Genomic DNA, 22,282 nt, shown 5'->3' on the forward strand with positions numbered 1-22,282 from the left:
GTCATCCCAGTAGTAAAGAGATTACATGAGTAGGAGGTTTGTTACAGTGTGTCATCCCAGTAGTAAAGAGATTACATGATGAGGAGGTTTGTTACAGTGTGTCACCCTAGTAGTAAGAAGATTACATGAGGAGGAAGTTTGTTACAGTGTGTCACCCCAGTAGTAAGTTAATAACATGAGGAGGGGGTTTGTTACAGTGTGTCACCCCAGTAGTAAGGAGATTACATGAGGAGGGGGTTTGTTACAGTGTGTCACCCCAGTAGTAAGAAGATTACATGAGGAGGGGGTTTGTTACAGTGTGTCACCCCAGTAGTAAGGAGATTACATGAGGAGGGGGTTTGTTACTGTGTGTTAACCCAGTAGTAAGGAGATTACATGAGGAGGGGGTTTGTTACAGTGTGTCACCCCAGTAGTAAGGAGATTACATGAGGAGGGGGTTTGTTACAGTGTGTCACCCCAGTAGTAAGGAGATTACATGAGGAGGTTTGTTACAGTGTGTCACCCTAGTAGTAAGGAGATTACATGAGGAGGGGGGTTTGTTACAGTGTTTCAACCCAGTAGGAGGAAGATTACATGAGGAGGGGGTTTGTTACAGTGTGTCACCCCAGTAGTAAGGTGATTACATGAAGAGGAGGTTTGTTACAGTGTGTCACCCCAGTAGTAAGGAGATTACATGAAGAGGAGGTTTGTTACAGTGTGTCACCCCAGTAGTAAGGAGATTACATGAGGAGGGGGTTTGTTACAGTGTGTCACCACAGTAGTAAGGAGATTACATGAGGAGGTTTGTTAGAGTGTGTCACACCAGTAGTAAGGAGATTACATGAGGAGGTTTGTTGCAGTGTGTCACCCCAGTAGTATTGAAATTACATGAGTAGGAGATTTGTTACAGTGTGTCATCCCAGTAGTAAAAAGATTACATGAGGAGGAGGTTTGTTACAGTGTGTCAACCCAGTAGTAAGGAGATTACATTAGGACGGGGTTTGTTACAGTGTGTCACCCCAGTAGTAAGGAGATTACATGAGGAGGGGGTTTGTTACAGTGTGTCACCCTAGTAGTAAGGAGATTACACGAGGAGGGGGTTTGTTACAGTGTGTCCCCCCAGTAGTAAGGAAATTACACGAGTAGGAGGTTTGTTACAGTGTGTCATCCCAGTAGTAAAGAGATTACATGAGTAGGAGGTTTGTTACAGTGTGTCATCCCAGTAGTAAAGAGATTACATGATGAGGAGGTTTGTTACAGTGTGTCACCCTAGTAGTAAGGAGATTACATGAGGAGGGGGTTTGTTACAGTGTGTCGCCCCAGTAGTAAGGAGATTACATAAGGAGGGGGTTTGTTACAGTGTGTCACCTCAGTAGTAAGGAGATTACATGAGGAGGTTTGTTACAGTGTGTCACCCCAGTAGTAAGGAGATTACATGAGGAGGGGGTTAGTTACAGTGTGTCACCCCAGTAGTAAGGAGATTACATGAGGAGGTTTGTTACAGTGTGTCACCCTAGTAGTAAAGAGATTACATGAGGAGGGGGGTTTGTTACAGTGTTTCAACCCAGTAGGAGGAAGATTACATGAGGAGGGGGTTTGTTACAGTGTGTCACCCCAGTAGTAAGGTGATTACATGAAGAGGAGGTTTGTTACAGTGTGTCACCCCAGTAGTAAGGAGATTACATGATTAGGGGGTTTGTTACAGTGTGTCACCCCAGTAGTAAGGAGATTACATGAGGAGGGGGTTTGTTACAGTGTGTCACCACAGTAGTAAGGAGATTACATGAGGAGGTTTGTTAGAGTGTGTCACACCAGTAGTAAGGAGATTACATGAGGAGGTTTGTTGCAGTGTGTCACCCCAGTAGTATTGAAATTACATGAGTAGGAGATTTGTTACAGTGTGTCATCCCAGTAGTAAAAAGATTACATGAGGAGGAGGTTTGTTACAGTGTGTCAACCCAGTAGTAAGGAGATTACATTAGGACGGGGTTTGTTACAGTGTGTCACCCCAGTAGTAAGGAGATTACATGAGGAGGGGGTTTGTTACAGTGTGTCACCCTAGTAGTAAGGAGATTACACGAGGAGGGGGTTTGTTACAGTGTGTCCCCCCAGTAGTAAGGAAATTACATGAGTAGGAGGTTTGTTACAGTGTGTCATCCCAGTAGTAAAGAGATTACATGAGTAGGAGGTTTGTTACAGTGTGTCATCCCAGTAGTAAAGAGATTACATGATGAGGAGGTTTGTTACAGTGTGTCACCCTAGTAGTAAGGAGATTACATGAGGAGGGGGTTTGTTACAGTGTGTCGCCCCAGTAGTAAGGAGATTACATAAGGAGGGGGTTTGTTACAGTGTGTCACCTCAGTAGTAAGGAGATTACATGAGGAGGTTTGTTACAGTGTGTCACCACAGTAGTAAGGAGATTACATGAGGAGGGGGTTAGTTACAGTGTGTCACCCCAGTAGTAAGGAGATTACATGAGGAGGTTTGTTACAGTGTCTCATCCTAGTAGCAACGAGATTACATGATGAGGAGGTTTGTTACAGTGTGTCACCCTAGTAGTAAGGAGATTACATGAGGAGGGGGTTTGTTACAGTGTGTCGCCCCAGTAGTAAGGAGATTACATAAGGAGGGGGTTTGTTACAGTGTGTCACCTCAGTAGTAAGGAGATTACATGAGGAGGTTTGTTACAGTGTGTCACCACAGTAGTAAGGAGATTACATGAGGAGGGGGTTAGTTACAGTGTGTCACCCTAGTAGTAAGGAGATGACATGAGGAGGGGGGTTTGTTACAGTGTGTCACCCCAGTAGTAAGGAGATTACATGAGGAGGGGGGTTTGTTACAGTGTGTCACCCCAGTAGTAAAGAGATTACATGAGGAGGTGGTTTGTTACAGTGTGTCAACCCAGTAGTAAGAAGATTACATGAGGAGGGGGTTTGTTACAGTGTGTCACCCCTGTAGTAAGGTGATTACATGAAGAGGAGGTTTGTTACAGTGTGTCACCCCAGTAGTAAGGAGATTACATGAGGAGGGGGTTTGTTACAGTGTGTCACCCCAGTAGTAAGGAGATTACATGAGGAGGGGGTTTGTTACAGTGTGTCCCCCCAGTAGTAAGGAGATTACATGAGGAGGTTTGTTACAGTGCGTCACCCCCAGTAGTAAGGAAATTACATGAGTAGGAGGTTTGTTACAGTGTGTCATCCCAGTAGTAAAGAGATTACATGAGGAGGAGGTTTGTTACAGTGTATCACCCCAGTAGTAAAAAGATTACATTAGGAGGGGGTTTGTTACAGTGTGTCAACCCAGTAGTAAGGAGATTACATGAAGAGGAGGTTTGTTACAGTGTGTCACCCTAGTAGTAAGGTGATTACATGAGGAGGGGGTTTGTTACAGTGTGTCACCCCAGTAGTAAGGAGATTACATGAGGAGGTTTGTTACAGTGTGTCACCCCAGTAGTAAGGAAATTACATGAGTAGGAGGTTAGTTACAGTGTGTCATCCCAGTAGTAAAGAGATTACATGATGAGGAGGTTTGTTACAGTGTGTCACCCTAGTAGTAAGGAGATTACATGAGGAGGAGGTTTGTTACAGTGTGTCACCCCAGGAGTAAGTTAATAACATGAGGAGGGGGTTTGTTACAGTGTCACCACAGTAGTAAGAAGATTACATGAGGAGGGGGTTTGTTACAGTGTGTCACCCCAGTAGTAAGGAGATTACATGAGGAGGGGGTTTGTTACAGTGTGTCACCCCAGGAGTAAGTTAATAACATGAGGAGGGGGTTTGTTACAGTGTGTCACCACAGTAGTAAGAAGATTACATGAGGAGGGGGTTTGTTACAGTGTGTCACCCCAGTAGTAAGGAGATTACATGAGGAGGGGGTTTGTTACAGTGTGTCACCCTAGTAGTAAGGAGATTACACGAGGAGGGGGTTTGTTACAGTGTGTCCCCCCAGTAGTAAGGAAATTACATGAGTAGGAGGTTTGTTACAGTGTGTCATCCCAGTAGTAAAGAGATTACATGAGTAGGAGGTTTGTTACAGTGTGTCATCCCAGTAGTAAAGAGATTACATGATGAGGAGGTTTGTTACAGTGTGTCACCCTAGTAGTAAGAAGATTACATGAGGAGGAAGTTTGTTACAGTGTGTCACCCCAGTAGTAAGTTAATAACATGAGGAGGGGGTTTGTTACAGTGTGTCACCCCAGTAGTAAGGAGATTACATGAGGAGGGGGTTTGTTACAGTGTGTCACCCCAGTAGTAAGAAGATTACATGAGGAGGGGGTTTGTTACAGTGTGTCACCCCAGTAGTAAGGAGATTACATGAGGAGGGGGTTTGTTACTGTGTGTTAACCCAGTAGTAAGGAGATTACATGAGGAGGGGGTTTGTTACAGTGTGTCACCCCAGTAGTAAGGAGATTACATGAGGAGGGGGTTTGTTACAGTGTGTCACCCCAGTAGTAAGGAGATTACATGAGGAGGTTTGTTACAGTGTGTCACCCTAGTAGTAAGGAGATTACATGAGGAGGGGGGTTTGTTACAGTGTTTCAACCCAGTAGGAGGAAGATTACATGAGGAGGGGTTTGTTACAGTGTGTCACCCCAGTAGTAAGGTGATTACATGAAGAGGAGGTTTGTTACAGTGTGTCACCCCAGTAGTAAGGAGATTACATGATTAGGGGGTTTGTTACAGTGTGTCACCCCAGTAGTAAGGAGATTACATGAGGAGGGGGTTTGTTACAGTGTGTCACCACAGTAGTAAGGAGATTACATGAGGAGGTTTGTTAGAGTGTGTCACACCAGTAGTAAGGAGATTACATGAGGAGGTTTGTTGCAGTGTGTCACCCCAGTAGTATTGAAATTACATGAGTAGGAGATTTGTTACAGTGTGTCATCCCAGTAGTAAAAAGATTACATGAGGAGGAGGTTTGTTACAGTGTGTCAACCCAGTAGTAAGGAGATTACATTAGGACGGGGTTTGTTACAGTGTGTCACCCCAGTAGTAAGGAGATTACATGAGGAGGGGGTTTGTTACAGTGTGTCACCCTAGTAGTAAGGAGATTACACGAGGAGGGGGTTTGTTACAGTGTGTCCCCCCAGTAGTAAGGAAATTACATGAGTAGGAGGTTTGTTACAGTGTGTCATCCCAGTAGTAAAGAGATTACATGAGTAGGAGGTTTGTTACAGTGTGTCATCCCAGTAGTAAAGAGATTACATGATGAGGAGGTTTGTTACAGTGTGTCACCCTAGTAGTAAGAAGATTACATGAGGAGGAAGTTTGTTACAGTGTGTCACCCCAGTAGTAAGTTAATAACATGAGGAGGGGGTTTGTTACAGTGTGTCACCCCAGTAGTAAGGAGATTACATGAGGAGGGGGTTTGTTACAGTGTGTCACCCCAGTAGTAAGAAGATTACATGAGGAGGGGGTTTGTTACAGTGTGTCACCCCAGTAGTAAGGAGATTACATGAGGAGGGGGTTTGTTACTGTGTGTTAACCCAGTAGTAAGGAGATTACATGAGGAGGGGGTTTGTTACAGTGTGTCACCCCAGTAGTAAGGAGATTACATGAGGAGGGGGTTTGTTACAGTGTGTCACCCCAGTAGTAAGGAGATTACATGAGGAGGTTTGTTACAGTGTGTCACCCTAGTAGTAAGGAGATTACATGAGGAGGGGGGTTTGTTACAGTGTTTCAACCCAGTAGGAGGAAGATTACATGAGGAGGGGGTTTGTTACAGTGTGTCACCCCAGTAGTAAGGTGATTACATGAAGAGGAGGTTTGTTACAGTGTGTCACCCCAGTAGTAAGGAGATTACATGATTAGGGGGTTTGTTACAGTGTGTCACCCCAGTAGTAAGGAGATTACATGAGGAGGGGGTTTGTTACAGTGTGTCACCACAGTAGTAAGGAGATTACATGAGGAGGTTTGTTAGAGTGTGTCACACCAGTAGTAAGGAGATTACATGAGGAGGTTTGTTGCAGTGTGTCACCCCAGTAGTATTGAAATTACATGAGTAGGAGATTTGTTACAGTGTGTCATCCCAGTAGTAAAAAGATTACATGAGGAGGAGGTTTGTTACAGTGTGTCAACCCAGTAGTAAGGAGATTACATTAGGACGGGGTTTGTTACAGTGTGTCACCCCAGTAGTAAGAAGATTACATGAGGAGGGTTTTTTTTACAGTGTGTCACCCCAGTAGTAAGAAGATTACATGAGGAGGGGGTTTGTTACAGTGTGTCACCCAAGTAGTAAGGTGATTACATGAAGAGGAGGTTTGTTACAGTGTGTCACCCCAGTAGTAAGGTGATTACATGAAGAGGAGGTTTGTTGCAGTGTGTCACCCCAGTAGTAAGGAAATTACATGAGTAGGAGGTTTGTTACAGTGTGTCATCCCAGTAGTAAAAAGATTACATGAGGAGGAGGTTTGTTACAGTGTGTCAACCCAGTAGTAAGGAGATTACATTAGGACGGGGTTTGTTACAGTGTGTCACCCCAGTAGTAAGAAGATTACATGAGGAGGGGGTTTGTTACAGTGTGTCACCCCAGTAGTAAGAAGATTACATGAGGAGGGGGTTTGTTACAGTGTGTCACCCCAGTAGTAAGGTGATTACATAAAGAGGAGGTTTGTTACAGTGTGTCACCCCAGTAGCAAGGATATTACATGAGGAGGTTTGTTACAGTGTGTCACCCCAGTAGTAAGGAGATTAGATGAGTAGGAGGTTTGTTACTGTGTGTCATCCCAGTAGTAAAGAGATTACATGAGAAGGAGGTTTGTTACAGTGTGTCACCCCAGTAGTAAGTTAATAACATGAGGAGGGGGTTTGTTACAGTGTGTCACCCCAGTAGTAAGGCGATTACATGAGGAGGTGGTTTGTTACAGTGTGTCAACCCAGTAGTAAGGAGATTACATGAGGAGGAGGTTTGTTACAGTGTGTCACCCCAGTAGTCAGTTAATAACATGAGGATGGGGTTTGTTACAGTGTGTCACCCCAGTAGTAAGGTGATTACATGAGGAGGGGGTTTGTTACACTGTGTCCCCCCAGTAGTAAGTTAATAACATGAGGATGGGGTTTGTTACACTGTGTCACCCCAGTAGAAAGGAGATTACATGAGGAGCAGGTTTGTTACAGTGTGTCACCCCAGTAGTAAGGAGAATACATGAGGAGGGGGTTTGTTACAGTGTGTCAAGCCAGTAGTAAGGAGATTACATGAGGAGGGGGTTTGTTACAGTGTGTCACCCCAGTAGTAAGGAGATTACATGAGGAGGGGATTTGTTACAGTGTGTCACCCCAGTAGTAAGGAGATTACATGAGGAGGAGGTTTGTTACAGTGTGTCACCCCGGTAGTAAGGAAATTACATGAGTAGGAGGTTTGTTACAGTGTGTCATCCCAGTAGTAAAGAGATTACATGAGGAGGAGGTTTGTTACAGTGTGTCACCCTAGTAGTAAGGAGATTACATGAGGAGGAGGTTTGTCACAGTGTGTCACCCCAGTAGTAAGTTAATAACATGAGGAGGGGGTTTGTTACAGTGTGTCATTCAGCAGTAAGGAGATTAAATGAGGAGGAGGTTTGTTACAGTGTGTCACCCCAGTAGTCAGTTAATAACATGAGGATGGGGTTTGTTACGGTGTGTCACCCCAGTAGTAAGGAAATTACATGAGGAGGGGGTTTGTTACAGTGTGTCACCCCCGTAGTAAGGAGATTACATGAGGAGGAGGTTTGTTACAGTGTGTCATCCCAATAGTAAAGAGATTACATGAGGAGGAGGTTTGTTATAGTGTGTCACCCTAGTAGTAAGGAGATTACATGAGGAGGAGGTTTGTCACAGTGTGTCACCCCAGTAGTAAGGAGATTACATGAGGAGGGGTTTGTTACAGTGTGTCACCCCAGTAGTAAGGAGATTACATGAGGAGGGGGTTTGTTACAGTGTGTCACCCCAGTAGTAAGGAGATTACATGAGGAGGAGGTTTGCTACAGTGTGTCACCCCAGTAGTAAGGAGATTACATGAGGAGGAGGTTTGTTACAGTGTGTCACCCCAGTAGTCAGTTAATAACATGAGGATGGGGTTTGTTACAGTGTGTCACCCCAGTAGTAAGGATATTAACCCCTTCCCGACCTATGGCATACCTGTACGTCATGGGTGGCAAGGTGTTCCCGACCCATCACATACAGGTACGTCATGGACATTACTGCCGCTACTCGCGGCATCCCGCAGCGCCCGGAAAGATGGTGGCTATCACTGATAGCCAGCCATCTTACCGTGCGACCACGGGGGGTTTCGTCCCCCACCCCCCCCAGCGATCGCTGCTATCAGCTGGTCAAATATGACTAGCTGATAGCAGCGTTTCGCTATCAGAATACTTAGCAGCGCGGTGTGTGAGTTCCGATCACGGGGATCGGGACACACACCGCTCTGCTAAGTGTCCCTGACCCATCCCCCGGCATCACTTACCCGTCGGAGCGGTGTCCCGAGCGGTCCCGGCGTCCTCCGTGCGGTCCCGGCGTCCTCCGTGCGGTCCCGGCGGCGCTGTGTCCCGGAGGTGAGTTTCCGGCAGCAGTGCGGCATCTTCATTGGCAGCAGTGAGATCGCCGTAAAGCGATATCACTGCTGCCTCTGAGAGTTTCAAAACAGCAACTCCCAGCATGCCCAGAAAGCCTTTGGCTTTCTGGGCATGCTGGGAGTTGTAGTTTTGCAACATCTGGAGGTCCACAGTTTGGAGACCACTGTATAATGGTCTCCAATCTGTGCTCTTCCAGATGTTGCAAAACTACAAATCTCAGCATGCTCAGTCTGTCCAGGCATGCTGGGAGTTGTAGTTCGCTAACATCTGAAAGAGCACAGATTGGAGACCATTATACAGTGGTCTCCAAACTGTGGACCTCCAGATGTTGCAAAACTACAACTCCCAGCATGCCCAGACTGCCCAAGCATGCTGGAAGTTGTAGTTCGGCAACATCTGATCCTTCAGATATTGCCGAACTACAACTTCCAGCATGCCTTGGCAGTCTGGGCATGCTGGGAGTTGTAGTTTTGCAACAACTGGAGGCACACTAGTTGGGAAACATTGTCCGTTTCCTACCTCAGTGCCTCCAGCTGTTGCAATTGTTGCAAAACTATAACTCCCAGCATGCACTGACAGACCATGCATGCTGGGAGTTGTAGTTTTGCAACAGCTGGAGGCACACTGGTTTGGAAACACTAAGTTTGGTTGCAAAACACTTGAAAGTTTATTACTTAACTTAGTGTTTCCAAACCAGTGTTCCTCCAGCTGTTGCAAAACTACAACTCCCAGCATGCACGGACAGCCAAAGGGCATGCTCGGAGTTTGCAACAGCTGGATGTTTGCCCCCTCCCCCCAATGTGAATGTACAGGGTACACTCACATGGGCGGAGGTTTACAGTGAGTGCTGCAAGTTTGAGATGGCGCAAATTTTGCGCTGCAGCTCAAACTTCCAGCGGCAAACTTGCTGTGAACCTCTGCCCATGTGACTGTACCCTAAAAACACTACACTACACTAACACTAACCTAAAATAAAAAGTAAAAAACACTACATATGCACATGCCCCCCTCCCCCCAAAAAATGAAAAACGTCTGGTACGCTACTGTTTCCAAAACGGAGCCTCCAGCTGTTGCAAAATAATAACTCCCAGTATTGCCGGACAGCCATTGACTGTCCAGGCATGCTGGGAGTTTTGCAACAGAAGGAGGCACCCTGTTTGGGAATCACTGGCGTAGAATACCCCTATGTCCACCCCTATGCAAATCCCTAATTCAGGCCTCAAATGCGCATGGCGCTCTCTCAATTTGGAGCCCTGTCGTATTTCAGGGCAACAGTTTTGGGACACATATGGGGTATCGCCGTACTCGGGAGAAATTGCCTTACAAATTTTGGGGGGCTTTTTCTTCTTTAACCCCTTATGAAAAGGTGAAGTTGGGGTCTACACCAGCATGTTAGTGTAAAAAAATAAATTTTTTACACTGACATGCTGGTGTTGCCCTATACTTTTCATTTTCACAAGAGGTAAAAGGGAAAAAAGACCCTCTAAATTTGTAACGCAATTTCTCCCGACTACGGAGATACCCCATATGTGGGCGCAAAGTGCTCTGGGGGCGCACAACAAGGCCCAGAAGGGAGAGTGCACCATGTACATTTGAGGCGATTTGCACAGGGGTGGCTGATTGTTACAGCAGTTCTGACAAACGCAAAACAATAAATATCCACATGTGACCCCATTTTGGAAACTACACCCCTCACGGAATGTAATAAGGGGTGCAGTGAGCATTTACACCCCACTGGTGTATGACAGATTTTTGGAACAGTGGTCTGTGAAAATGAAAAATAAAATTTTTGATTTGCACAGTCCACTGTTTCAAATATCTGTCAAACGCCAGTGGGGTGTAAATGCTCACTGCACCCCTTATTAAATTCCATGAGGGGTATAGTTTCCAAAATGGGGTCACATGTGGGGGGGTCCACTGTTCTGGCACCATAGGGGCTTCCTAAATGGGACATGCCCCCCAAAAACCCTTTCAGAAAAACTCACTCTCCAAAATCCCATTGTCGCTCCTTCCCTTCTGAGCCCTCTACTGCGCCCGCCGAACACTTTACATACGCATATGAGGTATTTCCTTACTCAAGAGAAATTGCGTTACCAATTTTAGGGTGATTTCTCTCCTTTTACCCCTTGTAAAAATTCAAAAATTGGGTCTACAAGAAAATGCGAGTGTAAAAAATGAAGATTTAGAATTTTCTCCTTCACTTTGCTGCTATTCCTGTGAAACACCTAAAGGGTTAAAACACTTACTGAATGTCATTTTGAATACTTTGGGGGGTGCAGTTTTTATAATGGGGTCATTTATGGGGGATTTCTAATATGAAGATCCTTAAAATCCACTTCCAACCTGAACTGGGCCCTGAAAAATTACGATTTTGAAAATCTTGAGAAAAATTGGAAAATTGCTGCGGAACTTTGAAGCCCTCTGGTGTCTTCCAAAAGTAAAAACTTGTCAATTTTTTAATGCAAACACAAAGTAGACATATTGTATATGTGAATCAATATGTAATTTATTTGGAATATCCATTTTCCTTTCAAGCAGAGACTTTCAAAGTTAGAAAAATGCTAAATTTTCTAAATTTTCATGAAATTTTTAGATTTTTTACCAAGAAAGGATACAAATATCAGTGAAATTTTACCGATATCATAAAGTAGAATATGTCACGAAAAAACAATCTCGGAATCAGAATGATAAGTAAAAGCATTCCAAAGTTATTAATGTTTAAAGTGACAGTGGTCAGATTTTAAAAAAATGCCCAGGTCATGAAGGTGAAAATGGGCTGGGTCATGAAGGGGTTAAATGAGGAGGAGGTCTGTTACAGTTTATCACCCCAGTAGTAAGGAGAGATTACATGAGGAGGGGGTTTGTTACAGTGTGTCACCCCAGTAGTAAGTTAACATGAGGATGGGGTTTGTTACACTGTGTCACCCCAGTAGTAAGGAGATTACAATTCGCAGCAGAGAGAGGCCTACAACTAACTATATATAGGGGCAAGTTGTGCCCACATAGTTGTTGTGGGCCCTGTTTGCAAATTGTTTCCCATTATAGTTGTTGGCCCCTCTGAGAGGGACCCGGGCCTACAACAACTATAAGGGGGCAACTATTAACAGAGGGGCCTATCCTTTGCATTTAGTTAGATAGGAGGACGGGATAGGAGGTCGGGATAGGAGGACGGGAGAGGAAGTCTGAATAGGAGGTCGAGATAGGAGGTCGAAATAGGAGGACAGGATATGAGGACGGGATAAGAGGACAGGATAGGAGGTCGGGATAGGAGGTCGGGATATGGGGTTGGGATGTGACAACTATATATGAAGACAGGATATGAAAGCTACAGCTTCCTCCTTTGTTTATTTTCCTCCCCAACAAGCATTAGGAAGGAAAAACCGGGTACGCAGCTAGTGTTAAATAAAATGAGTTCATATAGACCTCCATACAGTATATATAGTACACTATATAGTAATACTTTCTCATTGTAAACCATAAGGCAACATCCATATCACTAAATCAATCCTGCCATAATAGGCTCACATGAATGTATGCACACAGTACCAGTAGTAGATAAAGAAATTATATCATTCATCATTAGTGCAAATGACTAAAATGCAATATACAGATCTTACCCATAATAGGCGTAGTAGTCCACCTGCCTCTGAACCCCTACACTGTTTCGGATGTCCTTCCTCAAGGGGTAGCCTATTATGGCAGGATTGATTTAGTGATATGGATGTTGGGGGAGATTTATCATTATGTGTCTATTGTAGACACAGTTCTACCCCTTTACACTGCTTGTTTAATTTATACTCTTGCTCAGAATTTACTAAGGCTTTGCATTCCTTTGATAAATCTTGTGCAAATATAAAAATGCCCCCCTTCGCTCTACCATACACTCCTTCTCTACCTCACAGGAAAAGTGGACATAGGGATTTTGTTCTATTGCTTTGAGTCCAGCATTCCAATGAGGTTTTTTTGTCCATCAGCAAAAACGCCAGAAAAACTGTCCCAGCTTTTTCCCGCGTTTTGTCAGTTTTTCTTGCATTTTTGCTGGTGTGTGGAAACCAAAAAATGTACAAAACTTTTAGTTTTTTTCTTCAAAATTTAGATACGTGAATGCGGAAGACTATGTCAGATTTGGTGGATTACGACGATGAACAGCGTATTTTTTTAAAATGTCAATAAAAGGGTTAATGAAGGTTGTGGGGGAGTGTTTTTTTTAAATAAAAAAATGTTTTCAATGTGTTGTGTTTTTTATAATTGAATGTTCAGGCTTAGTAGTGGAAGGCGTCTTCCACTACTAAGCTGGGGCTTAGCATTAGCCCCCAAAACACCTAGCGCTAACCCCCAATTATTACCCCGGTACCCACTACCACAGAGGTTCCGGGAAGAGCCGGTACCAACAGACCCGGACCATAAAAAATGGCGCTCCTGGGCCTAGGCGCTAGTGTTGCTCGCGAATATTCACAATGCAAATTTTATTCTCAAATATCGCATATTCGCAAATATAGCACTATATTTTCGTAATTACGAATATTCGTTGTTTTTTTTTTCACAGTACACATCACAGTGATCACCCCTCTCTGCTTCCAGCTTGTGTGGTGTAAAGAAGGCTCTAATAATACTGTGTGAGAGTGGCGTGCGAATTTTTGCATATGAAAAAATTTGCATATGCTAATTTTCGCATATGCGAATTTTCACTTATGCTAATTTTGGTTTATGGTAATTTTCGCATACGTGAATTTTCACATATGAGAAGATAAAATGCGAATATTACGAATATGCGAATTTAGCAAATATATGACTAATATTCGTCCATATATTCGCAAAATATCGCAAATTCGAATATGGCATATGCCGCTCAACACTACTAGGCGGTAACAGGCTGGCGTTATTTAGGCTGGGGAGGGCCAGTAACAATGGTCCTCGCCCACCCTGGTAACGTCAGGCTGTTGCTGCTTGGTTGGTATCTGTCTGATACTGAAAAAATGGGGGAACCACACACTTTTTTTTAAATGTATTTATTTATAAAAAAAAAGCATATGGTTCCCCCTATTTTCAGTATCAGCCAGATACCAACCAAGCAGCAACAGCCTGATGTTACCAGGGTGGGCAAGGTCCATTGTTACTGGCCCTCCCCTGCCTAAATAATGCCAGCCTGTTACAGCCTAGGCCCAGGAGCAACACTTTTGATGCTCCGGGCCTGTTGGTACCGGCTCCTCCCAGCACCCCTGTGGCTGTGGGTACCGGGGTAATAATTGGGGGTTAGCGCTAGCGGATTTATGGGCTAAGCCCCGGCTTAGTAATGGATTCTGTCTATAAGACAGCTTCCACTACTAACCCTGAAAATTCAATTATAAAAACACGACACATTGAAAAAAAAATTTTATTAAAAAAAAACACTCCCCCACAGCCCCCGTTAACCATTTTATCGAAATAGAAAAAAACGCTGATCATCGTCGCAGTCCACCGAATCTGACGTAGTCCTCTGCATTCACGTATCTGAAATGAGAAGAAAAGAAAAACCGGAAATATGGGTTAGTAAATTTTTTGCGCTTTCCCTTGTGAAGAGCGCACATAATGCAGCGTTTTCCTAAACAGGGAGCCTCCAATTGTTGCTAAACTTCAACTCCCATCATGGTGGGCTGTAGTTAACCCGTTCAGGACCCATGACGTAACGTTACGTCCCGACACCCTGGGTCTTAAGGACCCATGATGTACAGTTACGTCATGGGCAGTTCCAGTCCCCGCCGTGCGCCGGGCGGAGATCGGACCGGGATGCCTGCTGAAATCATTCAGTAGTCATCCCGTGCAAATGCCCAGGGGGGTCATCAGACCCCCCCATGTCGGCGATCGCGGCAAATCGCAAGTGAATTCACACTTACGATTTGTGCGATTCCGGGTCATTACGGGTCTATAGTGACCCGGAATGTAAGGGGGATCGCGGTTGTCTAAGACACCCAGGATCCCCCTGAAGCGATAGGAGTGAGGTGGCACGGGTGCCACCCCTCCTATCCCTGCTATTGGTGGTCTAGACGCGACCACCAATAGCAGATCGGGGGCGGGGGGTTTACTTTAGTTTTCCCCGTCCTGCCCTCCCACAATAGGCGGGGCATGACGGGGAAACGACGGGGACCGAACGCCGAAGATCCCCTTACCGATCCGGGTGGGCGACGGAGGCTGCAGGCGACGGAGATCGGCGGGCAGCGATGACGTGTGGCTGGATCCGACGGAAGCCGGTGAGTTGCCTAGCAACATCTGGAGGGTACAGTTTGAGACCATTATACAGTGGTCTCTAACTGTAGCCCTCCAGATGTTGCAAAACTACAACACCCAGCATGCCCAGACAGCTGTTTGGGCATGCTGGAATATGTAGTTTTGCAACAGCTGGAGGGCTACAGTGTGAGACCACTATATAGTGGTCCCTAAACTGTAGCCCTCCAGATCTTGCAAAACTACAAATCCTAGCATTCCCAAACAACTGTTTGCTGTCAGGGCATGCTGGGAATTGTAATTTTGCAACAGCTGGAGGACCACAGTTTGGAGATCACTTTGCAGTGTTCTCTAAAACTGTAGCCCTCCAGATGTTGCAAAACTGCAAATCCCAGCATGTCCAAACAGCAATCAGCTGTCTCGGCATGCTGGGAGTTGTAGTTGCGTACCTCCAGCTATTGCATAACTACTTCTCCCAGCATGCCCGTCGGTGATCAGTACATGCTGGGAGTTGTAGTTTTGCAACAGCTGGAGGCACACTGGTTAGAAAATGCTGAGTTAGGTAACAGAACCTAACTGAAGGTTTTCCAACCAGTGTGCCTCCAGCTGTTGCAAAAGTACAACTCCCAGCATGCACGGTCTGTCAGTACATGCTGGTAGTTGTAGTTTTGAAACAGCTGGAGGTTTGCCCCCCCATGTGAATGTACAGGGTACATTCACACGGGCAGGCTTACAGTAAGTTTCCTGCTTCAAGTTTGGGCTGCGGCAAATTTTTCGCCGCAGCTCAAACTCCTAGCAGGAAACTCACCGTAACACGCCAGTGCGAATGTACCCTAAAAACACTACACTACACTAACACATAATAAAGGGGTAAAACACTACACTACACTAACATATAATAAAGAGTAAAACACTACATATACACCCCCTTACACTGTCCCCCCCCCCCCCCCCAATAAAAATGAAAACCGTATTGTATGGCAGTGTTTCCAAAATGGAGCCTCCAGCTGTTGCAAAACAACAACTCCCAGCATTTCCGGACAGCCACTGACTGTCCAGGCATGCTGGGAATTTAGCAACAGCTGGAGGCACCCTGTTTGGGAATCACTGGTGTAGAATACCCCTATGTCCACCCCTATGCGATCCCTAATTTAGTCCTCAAATGCGTATGGCTCTCTCTCACTTCAGAGCCCTGTCGTATTTCAAGGAAACTGTTTAGGGCCACATATGGGGTATCTCCGAACTCGGGAGAAATTGCACTACAAATATTGGGGGGCTTTTTCTCCTTTTACCCCTTATGAAAAGGAAAAGTTGGGGCTACACCAGCTTGTTAGTGTGTAAAAAAAAAAAATTTACACTAACATGCTGGTGTTGCCCTATACTTTTTATTTTCACAAGGAAAAAAAGACCCCCAAAATTTGTAACCCAATTTCTCCTGAGTACAGAAATACCCCATATGTGGGCATGAAATGCTATAAGGCTCAGGAGTGAGAGTGCACTATGTACATTTGAGGCCTAAATTGGTGATTTGCACAGGGGTGGCTGATTTTACAGCGGTTCTGACATAAACGCAAAAATATAAATACCCACATGTGACCCCATTTTGGAAACTACACCCCTCATGTAATGTAATAAGGGGTACAATGAGTATTTACACCCCACTGGTGTTTGACAGATTTTTGGAACAGTGGTCCGTGAAAATGATAAATTAAATTTTTCATTTGCACAGCCCACTGTTCCAAAGATCTGTCAAACTCCAGCGGGGTGTAAATACTCACTGCACCCCTTATTAAATTCTGTGAGGGGTGTAGTTTCCAAAATAGGGTCACATGTGGGGGGGGTCCACTGTTCTGGCAATACGGGGGGCTTTGTAAACGCACATGGCCCCTGACTTCCATTCCAAACAATTTTTTCCCAAAAGCTCAATGGCGCTCCTTCTCTTCTGAGCATTGTAGTGCGCCAGCAGAGCACTTGACGTCCACACATGGGGTATTTCCATACTCAGAAGAGATGGGGTTACAAATTTCGGGGGGTCTTTTCTGCTATTAACCCTTGCAAAAATGTGAAATTTGGGGGGAAACACACATTTTAGTGAAAAAAAAGTTATTTTTTTTACATATGCAAAAGTCGTGAAACACCTGTGGGGTATTAAGGCTCACTTTATTCCTTGTTACGTTCCTCAAGGGGTCTAGTTTCCAAAATGGTATGGCATGTGCTTTTTTTGCTGTTCTGGCACCATAGGGGCTTCCTAAAGGCAACATGCCCCCGAAAAACCATTTCAGAAAAACGTACTCTCCAAAATCCCCTTGTCGCTCCTTCGCTTCTGAGCCCTCTACTGCGCCCGCCGAACAATTTACACAGACATATGAGGTATGTGCTTACGCGAGAGAAATTGGGCTACAAACATAAGTATAAATTTTCTCCTTTTACCCCTTGTAAAAATAAAAAAATTGGGTCTACAAGAACATGTGAGTGTAAAAAATGAAGATTGTGAATTTTCTCCTTCACTTTGCTGCTATTCCTGTGAAATACCTAAAGGGTTAAAATGCTGACTGAATGTCATTATGAATACTTTAGAGGGTGCAGTTTTTATAATGGGGTCATTTGTGGGGTATTTCTAATATGAAGACCCTTCAAATCCACTTCAAACCTGAACTGGTCCCTGAAAAATTATGAGTTTGAAAATTTTGTGAAAAATTGGAAAATTGCTGCCGAACTTTGAAGCCCTCTGGTGTCTTCCAAAAGTAAAAACTCATAAATTTTATGATGCAAACATAAAGTAGACATATTGGGGGACATTTACTAATCTAGTCTATTCTGGGTATGCTTATAGACCAGCGTATGTGGTAGTCTCCTGTATATTGTGCTCCTAATTTATCAAAGGTCTCACAGCCCTTGATAAATTCTGTGCTCAGACTTCAGGGTCTACAGCTTAAACTGCATTTAGACCTGCTCCAACATGGTCTGACATTTCAGCATATTTTGGGCAGATGCGACTTGTCGCACAAAAGTCGCACTTGATAAATTCAGCACCAATGCATTCTCCAATGCATTTCCATCTAAAATAGACTTGCATGCATCATGTTCTAAAAATCCTCTACAGCAAAAGTCGCAGAAAAGTCGCACATATTTAGACTGCGACTTTCTGTGCAACAAATTTAGACAGGAAAAACCAGTCTAAATCGTTTGATAAATCTCCCCCATTGTATATGTGAATCAAAAAATTTTTTTATTTGGAATATCAATTTTCCTTACAAGCAGAGAGCTTCAAAGTTAGAAAAATGCAACATTTTCAAATTTTTCATCAAATTTTGGGATTTTTCACCAAGAAATGATGCAAGTTACCACAAAATTTTACCACTATGTTAAAGTAGAATATGTCATGAAAAAACAATCTCTGAATCAGAATGATAACTAAAAGCATTCCAGAGTTATTAATGTTTAAAGTGACAGTGGTCAGATGAAAAAATGTCCGGGTCCTACAGTGAAAATTGGCTGGGTCCTTAAAGGGTTAAGCAACAGTTGGAGTCTCCCTGTTTGGGAACACACTGCTCTGTTCCCATTATGCAAAACGCATAATGTGAACAGAGATCTGTCCCTCTGCCCTTGGACTACTACTCCTATCATGGGACAGAGTCTGTCCCATGATGGGAGTAGTTGTAGTACCGCAGGCTGCTGAGGAATGGCACTTGCATATTCCCCAGCTGCGGGACTTTTAGGACTACTACTCCCATCATGGACAGACTCTGCCAATGATGGGAGTTGTAGTCCAGGGGCTGAAGTGCAGATCACACCGGGTCATTCTGCAGAGACCCACTGCGATCCGCATTTAAGTTAACAAGCCGGCGGCTACATCGCGCTGTCGCCGCCTCCTGTATACACGGTCATAATTCATAATCCCTGCAGGGAGACGGGAGCTCTGATTGGTCAATAGCTATTCACCAATCAGAGCTCCTGTGTTTCGGCGGCGGGGATTATGAATTATGACAGTGTATATAGAAGCCAGTGGGGAGCACGATGTAGCCGCATGTCCATGATTTTGCGCCAAAAAATGCGCAAAAAATCTCTTGCACAAATTTTTGCGTTGAAAAATACACCAAAAAAAGCTCTATATACAATGATAAATTCCCTTTGTTGTCTTCTGGTTTAATAAGAGAAAGTATTACTATATGGTAATTGCTGTGACTTACCAAATTATAGTATGTAGCCACTTTGTGTCCTCTGATTTTTGCGCTGAACATTTTCTGCTCATATACTATTTGATATAACATGCTATTGCAGCATTTGAGTAATAAAATGTATTTTGTGTTAAAAATTTATGGAGGTATAGTAAACTGTTTTTCTTGAAAGTATACCCTTATATAGTTGTAAGCCCCCAGTGCCCCACAGACATACTGCCTCTAGCCATACACAGTATATGGCTGGAGGCAGTATATCTGTGTACTGCCTTGTTTCTGTGTTCCGACCAATGCTCCTCCAGGCCTGGGCCTATGGGCCATAGCAGTAGGTCCCAGGCCAGAGGAGCAAAGGTTGGAGCTCCAAAGGTAGCGTGCAGCTTCTGCATAATTACCATCCAGTCCAGGGCCAGAGTTGGACCTAAAATAGGCCCGTGCATATTAGACTATGCAGCCAATTTTTGTTTTTGGGTGGGGGACGCTGCAGTTGATAAAATGGGCTGCATAGTCTGAAATCACCTTGGTTCAAGTGGCTTTTCAGCTGTGGCAAAGGTGCAACTCCCATCATGCATGGAAAGCTTCAGGCATGATAAGAGTTGTAGTTTTGTAACAGCTGGAGAGTTCGGGTATAGTTTCTTTGCAGAACGTTCAAGTGACTATAGCTCTGATGAGAAACAGGCAGACTATACAATGTTTTGACTCACAGGTGACATCTTCTCTGCTGTCTTTTCTTTTCTTCTTCATCTGGTCCAGACGCTAGGACTTCTACCAGCTATCTCTCTGCAGACTTGACGCTCGGACAACATTGGTTTCTAATTTTTTCCAGCAGATCCTCATCCTCTGTATGAAGACAATAATCCTTATAACCCTGCCAGATACTATGCCCTTAAATAAAACCCTGCCAGACACTGTTTCATCTGTTTAGCCACTCAATGTACTGTGGAAATCACTCCTTTTTCACAGTTGACTCTGAGGAAGGTCCTAAGTTGGTCAAGGGTTTTGGTAGTTGGATTAAATGAGAGGGTTTATAGGTGGTGGTGTCACTTAGCAGACGTTGCTTTTCAATGTCATAAGCTTCAGTGGTCATTACAACTGTGCTGCCACCTTTGTCAGCTTTGACAATTTTTAAATCAGGTCTGGACGCCAACCCCCTAAGAGCCGTCTCTTCACCCAGAGTGAGGTTGCCCTTCATCTGGGGGTAAAACGAGGCTTTTACATCCTTGGTCACCGCTCGGATGAACAAGTCAATAGGGCTCCCCGTCGGAGTGGGAGGGGAAAACCTGGAAGGGTTACCTCCCTTGAAGGGCAAAACCTCAATCAAGGTGGTGTCGGAGGGGGCCGATACGGCCTCACTCTCTCCTGCCAGTTAAAGTGTCCTTATCTGCAAGGTTAAGGTGCAGGATGAGGGAAAAGCCTAAAGGGCCCACTACTGCCGGAACCTCTCCCTCTTTAAGATTCTCTAAGGTGTTAAATGCAGAATTTTTATTGAACATCTAAGGCAACCCCACTTTTCTTGTGGTTTTGAACAGATCAACCTCAAATTAGGTATAATCAAAGGGTTGACACAAGCCAAAGTTAAGGCCCTTGGAGAGGAATGGCAAACACTCGTCCATGAGGGGAACGTCCGTTAAATTCATGACGTTGTTATTTTCAGGAACTATCTCTAGTCCCTCCATGTTACGCCCTTCCTCTTTGTAGAAACACTGAAAACGTCTCTTCTTCCCTCTGCCACTGCCACTTGGCTGAGCACCTCCGCTGCGGGCTTCCTGTAAGTCAGTTCCATGTGTTCCCCTGTGCTTTTTTTCATGCCTAGTCTTGTATGTGTCGGCTACCTCTCTATGCTGCTTGCCTAAATGTATTGTAGTAACTACTAGGGAAACACCCCAACAATGCACATTTATTATTTAATTATTTGTTTGCCTTCAGCATATATGTTCTTGTAGTAACATCGTGGTGATGTGTTTATTTTCTCCTCCACCCCTGATGAACCCATCTCAAATATATGGGAGAAAGCATAGGACTATGGAGCATGAGAATTAAGTAGTCCTTATCCCCTCCTGGTTAGCTCGTCCAGCTAACAATATCTTGGGTTATCTAACAAGTGTATATTTGACTTCTAGCCAATTGCTGAGGTATATATTTTTTTGTATATTTTGTACTTTTGTAGCAGTTGTGGTCGTGAGTATATCTCTGTATATTTTAAATGATATTCAGTAAAAGTTATATTTTATACTTCATCATTGCGTCTAATTAGTAGAAATTAATTTTTGGTACATAATATTTTCTGCTAGGACACTATTATCCTAGTCACCTAGGGAAGTGACGTACTATCCTATTTTCCTCTATATATTTAACCTTCTCCACAAAGACACAGTTTTCTTTATAACATTGGCCCGGGGTGAGTTCCCCTTCAGCGCCAAAGGGGCTTCACAGGAAGGAGAGCAGCAAGGTCCGCATTTGCTTGATTAAAAGAAAAAGCGCAGGGGCAGATGAACGCCCCCTGGAAATATACCCTTATGGTGTCCTGACATTCAGGGCACACAGGCCCCAAATGATTTAACCTAGTAACGCCCCTGGGGGTGGCACTGTTTGTGGCAGAGAACAGTCATGTTTTTTTAATCCTGTACACCGCTTTAAATGAAGAGAATCATGTGTAATGGAGCTGATTTATACTATTTTCCTATAAAATAAGGAGGAAAAACTTTTGGAGTCTATTTTTTAAAACATAAGATTATGCAGTAAAACAAAAAAAATTACTAATTATTGTAAATATCTACTTTCTATACCTGTGATTCCCATTGGTATTACAATGGGAGAGTAGAAAGGAAAATGTTGCTTTACAAAGGCATTCCTATTGCCATATCTGACCAAGGAAAAAGGTAAATGACTGGGATGATATACAATCATTTTCTTCAGTTTTTTTGTACAGATTTTAAATTCATAAAGTACAAGGACCTAGACCAAGGGTTCTCAACCGGTGGTACGTGTACCCCTAGGGGTACGCCACCGGTTGTGCGGGGGTACGCATTGCACTGACAAATATCGGCCATGCATTGGCCAGTATTTGTCAGCGCATTGCGGAAAATGGCCGCGGCAGCTCTCAGTGGAGTATCCCGACCACAGCTCTGGCCGTGGCTACTTCACGAGAAATGCATGGTTGCTGGGGAGATGTCCCCCCTGACATCGCACGGAGGTGCCACACAGCACAGGAGGACGTCACGCTTCTGTGCGGCGCCGAACGGGACTCTGGGAGTGGTACCCGAACAAGCCGGGTAATAACTAAGTGTATGGAAGGGATGTTTTATATATATATGTTAGCCAAGGGGGATCGGAGGGGGGAGAGAAATAATGGCAAAAGGGCATTAAGATGGAGAAGGAG

General features: G+C 44.3%; 1 protein-coding gene across 1 annotated transcript in view; it reads left to right on the forward strand.

The window, feature by feature from the left end:
- The window catches only part of NYX (nyctalopin), a 58,311-nt gene that overhangs the window by 26,553 nt on the left and 9,476 nt on the right, over positions 1-22,282 (forward strand). The window lies entirely within an intron of this gene.

This window comes from Hyla sarda, chromosome 2 (genome assembly GCF_029499605.1).
Source record: "Hyla sarda isolate aHylSar1 chromosome 2, aHylSar1.hap1, whole genome shotgun sequence".
NCBI lineage: Eukaryota > Metazoa > Chordata > Amphibia > Anura > Hylidae > Hyla > Hyla sarda.